A 15,811-nucleotide genomic window follows, 5' to 3' on the forward strand; every position below is an offset into this window, starting at 1 on the left:
GTTCCCGTGGGAACGCCCCCGTCAGGGAGGCACGCCCCCGGCACGCCCACCAAAGGGGGCGTGCTGTCAATCAACATTGACAGCACGCCCCCTTTGATCGGACACAACGAGCGAAGGAAAGTCCTTCGCTCGTCGTGTCTGGCGCATGCGCACGACGGAGCTCCCTCCGTCGTGCGCATGCTCAGTGCAGACCATCGACCCACTTGCGAGCGGACAGCCGCTCGCGAGTGGGTCTGAATCAGGCCCCAGGTCAGTGAGATAGACACCTGTAATGTAAAGTCACATACATTAGGTACACACTGACATAAACCACTTATCTAAAGTATTTTAAAACATTTACAGAGAAGAGCATTATAACGCCATATCATGTAATCTATAAAAACATAACTGTAATGCTGGCCATACATGCTACAATTATCAGGGCGATCCGCCCGATATCCGCGGATCGCCCCAATAATTGTAGCGTGTATGCGGGTGACTGAGGGTTAAATATTGCTCAGTCAGGCATGCCGGATTGTTGAGCATGCCCGTCCAATGCGATATTTACAAGTTAAAATGTCGGCCACATCGGGCAGTGTCTCCTCCCACAGGGGCGGAGCACAGATGTCGGGGCTAAACACTGTGAGACCTCTTACACTGTATGCCGGTGACATCTGCGGGCTGGCAGACTGCCAGATAAAATGTCTATCGGTCTGACAGGCATTTTATCTGGCTGTGTATGCCCAGCTTAAGTTACAACTACATATCTGAACACTGCTACTAAATGTAAACCAGCAAGTTTTTAGTTATTGCATATGTGCTGATGTGGATGAAGTCTGTACATGCAGTAGAATATGGGAAGGAGGAAAGTGGGCGTGCAATGGGTGCAAGTCTAGGGGCACATGTTGAATGTACAGACTGCATGCGTTTCATGGGCAGACATGGGCGTGTGCATGGAACATAGGGTCTCATTCAGAGCCGCTCGTAAGCGGCCGCTCGTTCGCTCCAAGCGATGTTTGCACATCTGCGCATGCGTATGGGTTTTAGTACGAATGCGCTAACCAGTCAGTGCGGTCGAAAATCGTGTGCTTGCAAAATAGTGAGTGCCTGCTAATTTGAGTGACAGGATGAGGCGTTTGTGGGTGGTAACCGGGGAAGGTGCTTAAAACGGGGAGTGGAGATCCGAACGCAGGCGTGCCAAACGGCCAAAACGGGCGTTTTATGGGTGTGCATAATTAACAAATCAGCGTCATCGACCACGTCACTTGGTTGTCTTTTAGCCAGAACTGCTCGCATGATTGCGGTAGGAAAATGCAACCACAAGAATAGCGAGCAATTCATACGCCGTTCGATGTACTCGATTAATCTAATAAATAGCGGACATGACGTATGATGCGAGCGGCCAGGGGGCGTTTTTTACAAAATAACGACCGCATGTTTTGCTCGCTCGTTCAGACATAGAGGCGTCAACAGACCGCAAAGAGCGAACGGTCAATTTAAATAGCCAGCCCCTTTTTCTGAACGAGCGAGCGCAAATAGCGCCTGGCTCTGAATCAGACCCATAGTGCCTCTCAAATACCACAGACTGTCAATCAGATGGAGAGCTGCACATTTTCAGTCCTCCCACCATCGGAGATGTGCGCTAATCATCACATTAACATACATCTCTAAATCAGGCCCAATGTACACTCCCATATGCTCTGAAACAAAATATGAAATAAGAACACCCAAAATAAATTTTCAAAAACATGTCTAGCACAAAAACATTGCTTTGGTTTGTACCAAGATAGCTATTACATGTTACACTCTATGGGGTATATTTACTAAAGGTAAATTATCGATTTAAAATTGATGAAAATTGATCAACATTAATGTTGTGTTTCTGGGGCTAAATCACACATTTACTAACAGACAATTTTTGATTTTTTTTTAAGTGTTAGTAAGTATGGGATTTAGGGCCTGATTCAGAGCCGGAAGCTCTGACAGAGCGCTCGCTCTGAATCAGTGCCCTCCTTTTTTTGTGAGCGGCCTCCTGGCTGCTCGCATACCTGTGGGTGACCACCCACAGCTATAGTGAGCGGCCAGGAAGATGGTCGCGATGGGCAAGACCATCGCGACCATCGGGCTTGCGACGAGACCCTTGTGGTAGGGTCTCGTGGTCGCAAGCCCCAGAGTACTTTTGGCTCTAACAGAGCTGAAATCACTCCCACTGACATCACTTGTGATGTCAGTTGGGCCGGCCCCAGACGGTAGGCGTTCCCATGGGGACGCTTCCATCTGGGCAGCCACGCCCCCGGCCTGCCCACCAAAGGGGGCATGCTGTCACTCAACATCGACAGCATGCCCCCTTTGGTATATGACCCGGAGCGACGGAGTGCCCATCGCTATCCGGGTCTCGCGCATGCGCACGACGGAGCCGGCTCCGTCGTGCGCATGCGCACTGGGCCACCATCGACCCGCTTACGAGCGGGTCTGAATCAGCCCTTAGCCCCAGAAACACAACATCGATGTTGATCGATTTTCATTAATTTTAAATCGATTATTGACATTTAGTAAACATACCCCATAGAGTGTATGAATAGATGTAAATCATCAGGCTTCACCTACATACTTCTAATCAAGACCATTATATTGTTATAAAATTGTTAAGTACTGTGTTTGCAATGAGATAAGAATTATTGCTGGTACCACTTGTGGTTCAGTGTGTATAACTTGGAATGATAATCCTTACTAGTCCAAGGAACCTTTGGCCCTCATTCAGAGCCGCACGTTAACAACAGTACGCTCGTTGCGTTCCGATGTTGACTAACCGCGCATGCGTCAGTGTTACACCGCGCATGTGCGTACGGCAGATTGCGAGCTTTTTTTCTCTCGTTCCTAAAATAGCGTACAGGAAGTGACATGTCAAATGTGATTGACAGAACAGGGCGTTTTTGGGTGTTGACGGGGGTGGAGATGAAAAAACGCAGGCGTGGCGAGGCGTTTTTGGGGCGTACATACATTAGCAGATGCGAACGTCAAATGTGTTCGGACCGTCTCATACGTCACTGAAACATCCGCTTTCCCTTCAAAATGCTCGCACAGCTTAGGGTCAGGATTACTCGACCACATTGGCGATGGCCTTCTCCTCCGTCCCGGGACTCCACGATGGTGCAGCGATTAATCGTGGCTGGTCAGTAAAGTAATTAGTGTTGGATTGAAATCCGGCTTGGTATGTGTTTGGAAAGCAGTTTATTGGGATAGCACAAAAGCGTACGCAGGTGGAAATCAGAGCTGCTAATGTCATGATTACATAATCAATTAGCGTACATTTTTGGGCTTTTATTTTGGCCACAATTTGGTGGTTATGGCCTATTTTAACAATAATGTCATCATCTTTTAATTAGCTCCCCTTTTTTTTTGTTTACTGTGGAATTTGCATCGCTATGTGTTTTTTTAAACGTTCCTTAAAGAGGCCTTTTTTTTTAAAAAAGAGGGTCAGTTTTTGCGTTTAAGGCCAGGATTAAATGTAACCCATTTGTACAATAATGTCACAATACAATGTCAGTGTTTTGTTTTTAATTTATTGTTTACACACAAACAAATTGGCATAATATTGTATTGCCTTTTTTTGTGGCCAAGATATTTGCTCAAAAAAAAAAAAAAACATAACTACTAACATAAGCGTAAATACAAAATTTAAAAACATTTCACAAGAAAGGAGAGGGAAGTTTTGACCAGAAAGGAATATGAGCCAAGCACAGAAGGAAAGTGGGAAAAGTCGCCATTGCTGTCACCGTTTTCTCGCCCGTTTGGCTGGGTGAGGGTGGGCGCCAGACCGGGTCCGGGATGCCATCGGGCTGGCCTGTCCAGAGGCAGATGTTGTGGCCTCTGGACTAGGCACAGGGCTAGGCACATTTGGAGGATTGCCTGATGTTGTGCCAGAGGTAGAGGATCTGGATGTTCCGGCAGGAAGGGAGGTCGGCTCCACCATGTGCTGGCGAACGAGCTGCTCCAGGGCATCGGCGATGCGGATGTTGGCCCTGGTATTTTCCGCCAGGGCCTGAGCAATGGTCACGTTGGCCGCAGCATTTTGCTCCAGGGCCTCAGCCACCCGTATCAGACTGGCGTCCATCCTCTGCAGAATCTCCGTATGGCAATCCGATTTAAAATTGAGTTCTGTGAGGAGGCCCACTGCCTGCGAGGGGGCACGCCCTGGACTGGCTTCTGCAGGGTCCTCAGCCGGATGTACTGGTTCCTCCCCTGCAGAGTCAGCAGAAATTCTGCGGCCAAGGCTCCCCTCTGGAGCAGACTCATCCGCCTCTGTCTCTGTTAGGAAATTGGAGAAAAGACTCACATTAGAATCTACATATTGGCACAATAGCATTTCTGAGTTGGTGACATCACAAGACTTACCTTGGCCAACATGAGGAGCCGCAAAGTCTGGCATGTCCGTATCCATGTTGGACACGCCAAACACCTCCACAGCCTGCACACACCCCTGTGCCATCTCTTCTAAGTCTGTCAACTCCAATGACACAGGGGTGGGACCCCCACCTGTCCCCCTTGCATGCCTAGCCCTGTCGGCAAGTTTTTGTTTTAGACGATATTTGAAGTCTGCCCATCTGTGGAATGAATTTGGAACCATTATCCTTTTTTTTACAATGGGGTTTGTTTATAGGATGGGAAAGTGTTTACTTACCGCCGTTTGACATCCCGGGCTAGACGGACATAATCACCCACCCTATTGACAGCAACGGCGACCTCCTCCCACATTCTCCACTTCTGGCTTTGGCTCATATTCCTGGCTGCCTGGGGCAGGATGTCAACGCACTTCTGGATCAAAACCTCCATCTCCTTGCTTGTGAAATGTGGCTGCCTTTTTTTTTTTGCAGCTTTGGCGGGTTGACTGGGGCCAGCAGTCTCTTCCATGTCATCCTCCTCAACTATTTGGGTAAATATGCAGATTTAGCCACTTCACAACTTGCACAATATTATGTTTTAAAATACTCATTGACACAAAATGCATGAAGGCCTTACCGCCGCAATTTTGACCATTGTTTCCCTGGTTTGAAGCCATGTCTCTGCTTCCAGCATGAAATCATCCAGAAATTCTATGTGATTTCGTGACGTATTTATACATGCGTCGTTAGTTTGCGGCCGCATCATTGATTGTGCGTCCCTATGATTCATCCTTAATTTGTGCGGGAAAATAAACACTATTTATGGCTTGGTGTGTGTGGATTCGAGGTGGGGTTGTTGGAGTGTTGTCGGTTAAGTGGTTTGGATTTGGTTGGTTGGTTGCGTTTGGAGGATTTTGGAGAGTTGTTTTTTTGTTTGTTTTTGCTACATTTCTTTGGTTTTTCCGTTCGCATTTTTTTCATTTTTTCAACATCCTTTCCTGATTTGGTAAGTTTTGTGCATTCAAATTTGTGGCCAATTGGTGTATTCTTCTGTTTTGTGGTTAGTTAATTTGTTTAACACTCATTTCATCTTTTTTAGTTTAGTTTGCAGTTTGCCCCACAAACACAAACATTAAAACCACAATACATAACACTTACTTGCCAGGATCTGCATGCGAAAGCATGCCAGCAAGCGGGGCGTTCGCCGTTGCAGGTCGGACCACCTGCGCTCCAGCTGCCCGATGTTGCGGCGTGATCCGAAGGACCGCAGGCGGGACCGTACCTCCGCATACGCGGAGCGCTTCTGCCGGTTGGTCATGGGTTCTGGCTGGCTGGTGATCCGGCGATCCATGACCTCCGTAAGCACCAGCAGCTCACGCCTGGTGAATGCGGAGGCTCTCATGATGGCAATGGTGTTTTTCTTAAAAATCATTTTTGATAAAGTGTGTAAAAATTTTCTGATTGGCTAATGTATTTTGGAAATTAACAGGAGCAATTTTATTGGTTAGTGTATGAGTCATGTGTTCGACAGGGCCAGAAATCTCTGGAGAGTTAGGATAGGCTTGATGCAGTGACATGCGTAAGCAAATTTAAATAAAGAAATGAACCCAGGGAAATATGCGGGGATACACAGCAATAGTACAATTGTTTAATTGTGGTTCACATGTTTTTTAAACAATAAAAGCGAATGTTTCATCCGTACGTATTCTGCGGGTAAACACAAACACAGACAAGAGTAAAGTTTCTTGCATTGTGTTGAAAAAAAAAAAACAATTAAGCTAATTGATACATTGATTGGCATGATACGATTGATGGAGGTAGGCAGAATAAAGGAGCAGGTAATCGACATCTGACAAGGCCACTTCCTGTTTATACTTGTGCGTGCGTTCCTTTCAAGCCATTTCGGGGATGTACGCTCGCTATTTCGTACGCTCGTTAGTTAGAGGAGGGGTCGTCAGAGTTTAGGGAGGAATTTTAGATGCGAACAAAAATACGAGCGAGCCATTGAATTTAAATATTTTTGTACGTACGCCTAACGTACGTGCGCCCGCTTGCGTGCGGCTCTGAATGAGGGCCTTTGATCCTTAAACATGTTGAGAGTCTCTCATAATAAAAGATGTAAAAGTGTAACAAAGTTTCCAATCTGCTCATCGGCCGAGGTAGCCAAACAGTATTGTTCTCTTACCCGTATGTATACTTGTAAAACAGCAGAGTCTGTTGTATCGTGGACTAAGACAGCCTGTGTGTACTCCGCACTGGGTAACCCAAGCTGGCTAGTTACCATATGCTCCGTTCGCTCCCGTAGGCTGTGCGTCCTCTGGCAGTGAGGGAAACCCTGGGCTCAGGGGCATTTCGAGAGTGGAGGGGGGCCCGTGTGCATTCTCCGACACGGGTCCCCTCCTCTCTGTCCGGCGGCTGGCAGCGCACTGAGCTGTGCGCGGCCAGCGCCGAAGTTATAAACTCTGGGCACTAAATTGTACCCAGAGTCTATAGAGTATGCGTAGGCCACCGGGAAAATGGCCGCGGTGACCATTTTCCTGTACTGCGCATGCGCAAATAACGGGAAAATTACCGCGGTGGCCATTTTCCAGTCGTTTTTACAGTGCCGGACCCCCGCGCCTACGTGTGACTCCTAAGAGGTAACTAATACTATGGATGCAGGGGGTGCAGTGCTGGGCCCCCCTCCACCCAGGGGCCCGTGTGCCACGCACATCCTGCACCCATTATAGATACGCCCTTGCCTGGGCTGCAATGTAGGTAGGATTTTGAATGCACTATGCCACTTTAGACTGCTACTTATTATTGTATGCATTGTGCTACTTTTAATCTTATGAAGATATTCCATTGGTGTCTGCATTTTAAGGATCCTGAATGCACTATGCATCTTTAATTTATCATTATATGCATTGTGCCACTGTAATTTTGAGCTTTCATTGCCTTTTTTATTACTGAAATAAAATGTATGTGTATCATGAAGTACACATCCAGGACATCTTGTAACTAGCGCAGTCACCTGTACCACCCATACTTTTTAGGGACCGCACAATATGTCGGATGACGGATCTCCTGTCGCATCGCAAGGTGCATATTGCACTGTCTATGGGCGGTTTTACTGCTGCAATTTGATGCAGACATGTAATACTGTATGTCAGGAGAGATAAATCTCACACATGAATTATCGTTTTATCATGTGCGGCACCAAGCCTAAATGTATTCATGTATAAGCTGTGCACTCTCGCTGTGGATTGTATATTTAATTATTATAAAGCTAAATAGCCATTAGTTTGGGTCATTCTGTCCCCCATATGGGTGGTCCGAGACTTAGGGCTTCATTCAGAGGTGGCCGTACGGTGTACGACCGCACAGCCGCCTCGATGTGTGTCCAGTGCGCATGCGCACGAGGGAGCCGGCTCCTTCGTACGCATGCGTGAGACCCGCTACGACCGACAGCGCCGGTCATAGCGTGTCTCTTTCCAAAGGGGGAGAGCTGTCGATGTTGATTGACAGCTCGCCCCGTTTGGAAGGCGGGCCGGGGGGTGGCAGCCCAAATGGAGGCATTCCCATGGGAACGCCTGCCGTTTGGGGGAGGCCGTTTGGGGGAGGCCCCACTGACATCACTAGTGATGTCAGTGGAGAGCTTCCGGCTCTGACAGAGCCAGAAGCTCTCCGGGGCTTACGACAAGTGAGACCCTACCCTAGGGTCTCGTCATAAGCCCCGATGGTCGCAATGGTCTATGACCATCGCGACCATCACCCTAGCGGTCGTTAGAGCTGTGGGTGTAAACCCACAGCCTAACGACCGAAACAGAGGCGGCCGGTCAGGATGCAAGTGGCCGCCCAGTTTCTGAGCGACCGCTTGCATCCTCCGACCGCCTCTGAATGAGGGCCATAATCCCTCTGGTCAGACTAATTACAGTCAGACCCTGAGAACGCTGCTCTGGATATATAAGGATTTATATAACTACCAGGCCTTTAGTATCCTTCTCTAATGCTAAAGATTAATTGTATTATATGTTGTTTTAAAGTGAGAGCAGCCGCATCTCACATATCCTAATCAGCCGTTACCGTATTGTAATATTCGCTGCTTCTATCAGTTGAAAATATACAACTCCGTTCCCCAAATAGATGGTTCATGCAACAGTCTCTGAGATGTCGAAGTCGAATGATTGCATGCGACCGCAATTCAACTGTTATCGGACTATTTGGTCGCCCGCTGCCTGACTTATGTTGGTACAATCCACGATGTAACATTGCGTGCGCACGCACCCAGTGTGTGCACGTATCCACACATTTGCACAACACTAAATAGTGAATAATATACAACACTCTCACACTGACAAACACAATATTCATGCAGGGTTTAGTTAGTAACAAGAAACAGCTTCTGTATACATGTCTGAGAAAAGTAATTAAAAAAATGATACACCAGGATACTGTGAGTGATTTACATATAAATTGGGAAGCCCTGTATATAGACAAGTATGGCTGTGGCCAGGGCCGCCATCAGTGGGGGACTGCTGGGACTGGAGTCCAGGGCCCGGACCGTGGAAGAACAGGGGGGGGCCCGGGGGGCCCGCTCGCACCTACCGCAGGCTGCAAAGCCTGTATCCCCACACTACCCCTTTAACAAAAGACCGGCCGGCGGCCGCTGCCCCTGCCCGTCGCCGCCAGCCCAGTTCCCACTACGTAATTGGAGGCTGGTCTGCTCCACCAGCCTCCATCTACAGGACACGCTTTGCTTTGGACACGCGTGATGTCATGACGTCACGTCGCGCTGCGCCGCTGGTCGGAGGAGTTACGATGCTAACGAGTGAGGACCAGGTCTGCCGGGGGAGAAGAGGAGAAGAAGGGACTCGGAGCCTGTAAGGAAATAAGGTAAGTACAATAAGTGGGAAAAAGCTGGGAAGGGCGGTCTGGTCAGGACTGGTACAGTCATATGAAAAACCAGTGGGGGTGAGTGGGGGTTGTGAAAAAGCTGGGGAGGGCACTGGTCAGGACTGGTACAGTCATATGAAAAACCAGGGGGGGTGAGTGGGGGTTGTGAAAAAGCTGGGGAGGGCACTGGTCAGGACTGGTACAGTCATATGAAAATCCAGGGGGGGTGGGGGGTTGTGAAAAAGCTGGGGAGAGCACTGGTCAGGACTGGTACTGTCATATGACAAACCAGGGGGGGGGTGAAAAAGCTGGGGAGGGCACTGGTCAGGACTGGTACAGTCATATGAAAAACCAGGGGGGGGGGGTTGTGAAAAAGCTGGGGAGGGCACTGGTCAGGACTGGTACTGTCATATGAAAAACCAGGGGGGGTGGGGGGGTTGTGAAAAAGCCGGGGAGGGCACTGGTCTGGTACAGTCATATGAAAAACCAGGGGACAGGGATTGGGAAAAAGCTGGGGAGTGCAGATTGAGCACTGGTTTGGTTTAATAATTTCTGGACAATATATTTGTAATTTTTTTTTATTGTGTACGACTAAGATAGCAGGGGAAGGAAAGGATGGGGGATGGGGGCCCTGCCTATTTTGTCAGTCCCGGGCCCCACAATTACTGATGGCAGCCCTGGCTGTGGCAATTGAAATATAACCCAGACATTGATGTGCACAATTGAATTTGATGGTCAGAGGTTTTGCTTACCAGACACAGTGGCAACGATAATCAGCTGGGGGTCCCCACCCTGCTTGAAAGCGAACCTAGCTGTTTGTAACACCTTGCATTACAGTTGTAAAAATATGTTAGTAAGGGATAATATATATATATATATATATATATATATATATACATATATTAAATCCATCATAAATACACTCACATGTATAAACACTGCACATTACGCACAGTTGCGCTGTTTCACTCTACAAATAAACGCACCACACATATTAGCAACTTTATGCAATATTCTCTTACACTTACACATACACAAATTACATGAAAGGTTCCCTAGTATTAAAGTGTAATATTCAAGGTTTATTCAGTGATTATTAATGTTGTGTAATAAAGGTTATTTGATATCTAAGGTTTAGTACATGGTAAGCAGACCGTGTCTGATGTTGTACTGATCCACTGTGTCTCCACAGATTTCCGGTACCATCAGTGAGAAGATCGGAACCTGCATCTGCAAACTATGGACTATAGAGAGTTAAAACATTAAAAATGTACTCTGTAATGTACTCTGTAATGTTAGCAGCTTAGATTTGCATGCAGGGGGAAAAAGGATACAAAGGGCGGTTAGGGGCCGTTGTGTCCATTTTGAAATTGTCCAATAAACGATCCTGTAACCAAGACACGTTTAAGAAGAACCAATGGAATCATGCCAAACTTATCTATTGTATTCCAATCCCTGCAAGGGTATATATGTGCGCTCTCTGACGCCAGTAGGGAGTCTTCTTGCTGATGCTGTTGACGGAGGTTTCTTGCTGATGCCGGTATCTGGGCCAGAGCGCGTGCATATATAACAACTGTACCTTGGGTCTGTATGATTTATTTGCGCCAATTGTCTTTAGATCACAGCGTGTAACCTTCTGTTTTTATGCTGAATAATAACTTTTTGTGCTTTGGAAACACATTCAAAGTCTGAAGGTATTTATTTACTGTGTGACTCATTACGCTAAATTGCGACAATTCTAGAAGGTATACGCAGGATTGTACCAAGGTTTAATAAGGATATAACAGAGATAATGGAATTATGGGACAGTAACACAGAGGGCAGCTCTATCCCTCACAGTGCCCTGTCTATGAGAGCTAGTATCTAGTGCTACTATGTATACAGTGCTGCTGCTTCTCAGGGCTTAGTGACCTGCTCCATCCCTCACAGTGCCCTGTATGTGAGAGCTAGTATCTAGTACTTCTATGTATACAGTGCTGCTGCTTCTCAGGGCTTAGTGACCTGCTCTGTCCCTCACAGTGCCCTGTGTGTGAGAGGTAGTATCTAGTGCTACTATGCATACAGTGCTGCTGCTTCTCAGGGCTTAGTGACCCGCTCTGTCCCTCATGGTGCCCTGTGTGTGAGAGCTAGTATCTAGTGCTACTATGTATACAGTGCTGCTGCTTCTCAGGGCTTAGTGACCTGCTCTGTCCCTCACAGTGCCCTGTCTGTGAGAGCTAGTATCTAGTGCTACTATGTATACAGTGCTGCTGCTTCTCAGGGCTTAGTGACCTGCTCTGTCCCTCACAGTGCCCTGTATGTGAGAGCTAGTATCTAGTGCTACTATGTATACAGTGCTGCTGCTTCTCAGGGCTTAGTGACCTGCTCTGTCCCTCACAGTGCCCTGTATGTGAGAGCTAGTATCTAGTACTTCTATGTATACAGTGCTGCTGCTTCTCAGGGCTTAGTGACCTGCTCTGTCCCTCACAGTGCCCTGTCTGTGAGAGCTAGTATCTAGTGCTACTATGTATACAGTGCTGCTGCTTCTCAGGGCTTAGTGACCTGCTCTGTCCCTCACAGTGCCCTGTCTGTGAGAGCTAGTATCTAGTGCTACTATGTATACAGTGCTGCTGCTTCTCAGGGCTTAGTGACCTGCTCTGTCCCTCACAGTGCCCTGTGTGTGAGAGCTAGTATCTAGTACTTCTATGTATACAGTGCTGCTGCTTCTCAGGGCTTAGTGACCTGCTCTGTCCCTCACAGTGCCCTGTGTGTGAGAGGTAGTATCTAGTGCTACTATGCATACAGTGCTGCTGCTTCTCAGGGCTTAGTGACCCGCTCTGTCCCTCACGGTGCCCTGTGTGTGAGAGCTAGTATCTAGTGCTACTATGTATACAGTGCTGCTGCTTCTCAGGGCTTAGTGACCTGCTCTGTCTCTCACAGTGCCCTGTGTGTGAGAGGTAGTATCTACTGCTACTATGTATACAGTGCTGCTGCTTCTCAGGGCTTAGTGACCCGCTCTGTCCCTCATGGTGCCCTGTCTGTGAGAGCTAGTATCTAGTGCTACTATGCATACAGTGCTGCTGCTTCTCAGGGCTTAGTGACCCGCTCTGTCCCTCATGGTGCCCTGTGTGTGAGAGCTAGTATCTAGTGCTACTATGTATACAGTGCTGCTGCTTCTCAGGGCTTAGTGACCTGCTCTGTCCCTCACAGTGCCCTGTGTGTGAGAGGTAGTATCTAGTGCTACTATGTATACAGTGCTGCTGCTTCTCAGGGCTTAGTGACCTGCTCTGTCCCTCACAGTGCCCTGTGTGTGAGAGCTAGTATCTAGTGCTACTATGCATACTGTGCAGCTGCTTCTCAGGGCTTAGTGACCCACTCTGTCCCTCACAGTGCCATGTCTGTGACAGCTAGTGTCAAGTGCTACTATGATTTAGGGGTATGCACCGCCAACTTTTCGTGTTTTGGTTTTGGATCTGGATCTTTCTTTGTGTTTTGGATCTGGATTTGTTTTGCCAAAACCACACTTCTGGGTTTTGGTTTTGGATCTGTTTTTTCTTTGGAAATAAGCATAAAAACAGCTAAAATCACAGAACTTTTTTTTTTGTTCCTACGCTATTATTAAAGTCAATAACATTCATTTCCACTCATTTCCAGTCTTTTCTGAACATCTCACTCCTCACGCCTCACAATATTGTTTTTAGGCCAGAAGGTTGCACCGAGGTAGCTGGATGACTATGCTAAGCGACACAAGTGGGTGACACAAACATGTGGCCCATCTAGGAGTGGCACTGCAGTGGCAGACAGGATGCCAGTTTGAAAAACTGGGCCCCAAAGAGTACATAATACAAAGAAAAAAAAGAGGTGCAAGATGGAATTGTCCTTGGGTATGTTGTATAAACGACTGTGGCTGAAATGATAGGTTCGTTTGGGCCCCCACAAAACAAGCTGGCAATGAATCTGTCCCTGCACAAACTGGCTCTACAGAGGCAAAATGTTGTCCTCATCCACCAATTCCTCACCCTCTTCAGTGTTGTGTACATCCTCATCCTCACAGAGTATGAATTCTTCCCCGCTGGAATCCACCACCACAGGTCCCTCTGTACGTTCTGGAGGCTGGTCTTCCTGGAAGAATTGATAATTCATTTTGATGAACATCATCTTCTTCACGTTTTGTGGAAGCAACCTCCTACGCCTTTCGCTGACAAGGTTCCCGGCTGCACTAAAAACTCTTTCGGAGTACACACTGGAGGGAGTGCAACTTAAGTAAAATATAGCCAGTTTGTACAGGGGACTCCGAATTGCCTCTTTTTCCTGCCAGTACAGGTATGGACTGTCTGACATGCCTACTTGGATGCTGTCACCGATGTAATCCTCCACCATTCTTTCAATGGTGACAGCATCATATGCAGTGACAGTAGACATGTCAGAAATTGTTGGCAGGTCCTTTAGTCCGGACCAGATGTCCAAACTTGGTCCTGCCAGCCCTGCACCACCATAAGTGGGTTGGTTAGGATATCTAAGTTGTTTCCTGGCAGCTCCAGTTGCGGGAGAAAATGAAGAAGGAGCTGTGTCACATTCTGCTTTAGCTGACAGTGTTTTCACCAGCAGGTTTTTGCACCTCTGCAGTCTTGTGTCCACCGGGAAAGCATCTCCTGCACGCCCCTGTCATTGTTCAAAAAATTCTGCACCACCAAATTTATTGTGTGAGCAAAACATGGGACGTGCTGCAATTTGCCCAGATGTAATGCCTGCACAATATTGGTGGCATTGTCAGATATCACAAATCCCCAGGAGAGTCTAAGTCTAAGTGGGGTAAGCCATTGGGCGATGATTTCCAGTTTCTCTAAGAGGTTGTCAGTGGTGTGCCTCTTACTGATGCCGGTGATTCACAGCGTAGCCTGCCTTGGAACGAGCTGGCATTTCCGAGATGCTGCTACTGGTGATGCTGCTGTTGTTGCTGCATAAGGCGATACATCTACCCAGAGGGCTGTCACAGACATATAGTCCTTAGTCTGTCCTATTCCACTTGTCCACATATCTGTGGTTAAGTACACACTGGGTACAACCGCATTTTTTAGGACACTGAGGACACTTTTTCTGACGTCTCTGTACATTCTCGGTATCGCCTGCCTAGTGAAGTGGAATCTAGATGGGATTTGGTACCGGGGACACACTACCTCCATCAATTGTCTAAATCCCACTGCACTAGTGGCGGATACCAGACACATGTCTAACAGCAACATAGCAGGCTTGCCTACCCTCCCGATTTGGCCGGGAGCCTCCTGATTTTCGGGTGCCACTCCCGGCCCCCCAGAAAGGCAGGCAAGCCTCCCGGAAGTCTCCGACCCTCCCTACCTCCCCCCTGAAAAAAAAAACAGAAATACCCGCAGCGGGGGGCCCGATGACGCGATTCGCGCAGAATCGCGTCATCGTGGCCCCGCCCCCTGCTTCACAATGCCGAAAATCACGGCATTGTGAAGAGGGGGCGGAGTCACGATGACGCGATCGTGCGTCCCCGGCTCCGCCCCCAGTGTGACACAAAATGGCCGCCCCGGCTCTGCCCCCAATGGCCGGCCCCACCCCTGCTATTAGCCGACAATCACCTCCCTCCCGGAAGGCTGGAGCTGATTGTCGGCAAGTATGCAACATAGCTGTCAAGGCCTCACTTATCTGCTTTGCAACAGGATGACTGCTGTTTTTCTTCATCCTCCTCGCAAAGGACTGTTGGATGTCAATTGGTTAGTAAAGTGCCCTGTCTATGAGAGCTAGTATCAAGTGCTACTATGCATACAGTGCAGCTGCTTCTCAGGGCTTAGTGACCCGCTCTGTCCCTCACAGTGCCCTGTCTATGAGAGCTAGTATCTAGTGCTGGATCCAGAGCGCATGCGTATGTATTCGACTGTACCTTGTGATTGTATAATTTGATTGCGCTAATTGTATTTAGATCACAGCGTGTAACTATCTGCTTTTTGGTGAATAACATCTTTTTGTGCTTTGGAACCACAATAAAAGTCTGGAAAGCAATTATTTCTTGTGCGACTTGTAACGCTAAATAGCGACAATTAGGGTGTATAGATCATTAGATATTCATAGTTGGGGGCTCGTAGAGTGAGATCATGCTGCCAATTTACATGGTAACACACGGTTATCGATCTCTCAGCAAAGGGTGGAGGTGCCATACGCAGGAAAGAACGCCTTTTTCCTTCAAAAACCTGCTACCAATGGATGCTGAGAGACCGCTATCCGTTATTGTGTGAGTTCAAGGAGTGCTGATTAGAATCCAGGGACAAGGAAGGAAAAAGTTTGTTTTCCTTTGTTGATAATGGTTAGTGTTAAAAGGGGAAGTCACACAATAGCGTACGCATATTGCTGCCACGTGTTCAACGGTCATTGTATGTATAGCATGATTGCTTATTAAAACCTCTGAATTATACTGCTATATTAAGGGAAAAATGTTTTTATTTTTTGTACAGAAAAGGAGTGTATAATTGAAACGTGTGATTGCAAAATGGAGGCTACTGTCTGTTAAGTCTAAGTGTAAGTGGAGGTTGCTGTCTGTTAAACTGCAGTATAAACTCGGTAGGTGCCCGACGGGG

Source organism: Taudactylus pleione, unplaced genomic scaffold (genome assembly GCF_031769625.1).
Source record: "Taudactylus pleione unplaced genomic scaffold, aTauple2 ptg000377l, whole genome shotgun sequence".
Taxonomy (NCBI): domain Eukaryota; kingdom Metazoa; phylum Chordata; class Amphibia; order Anura; family Myobatrachidae; genus Taudactylus; species Taudactylus pleione.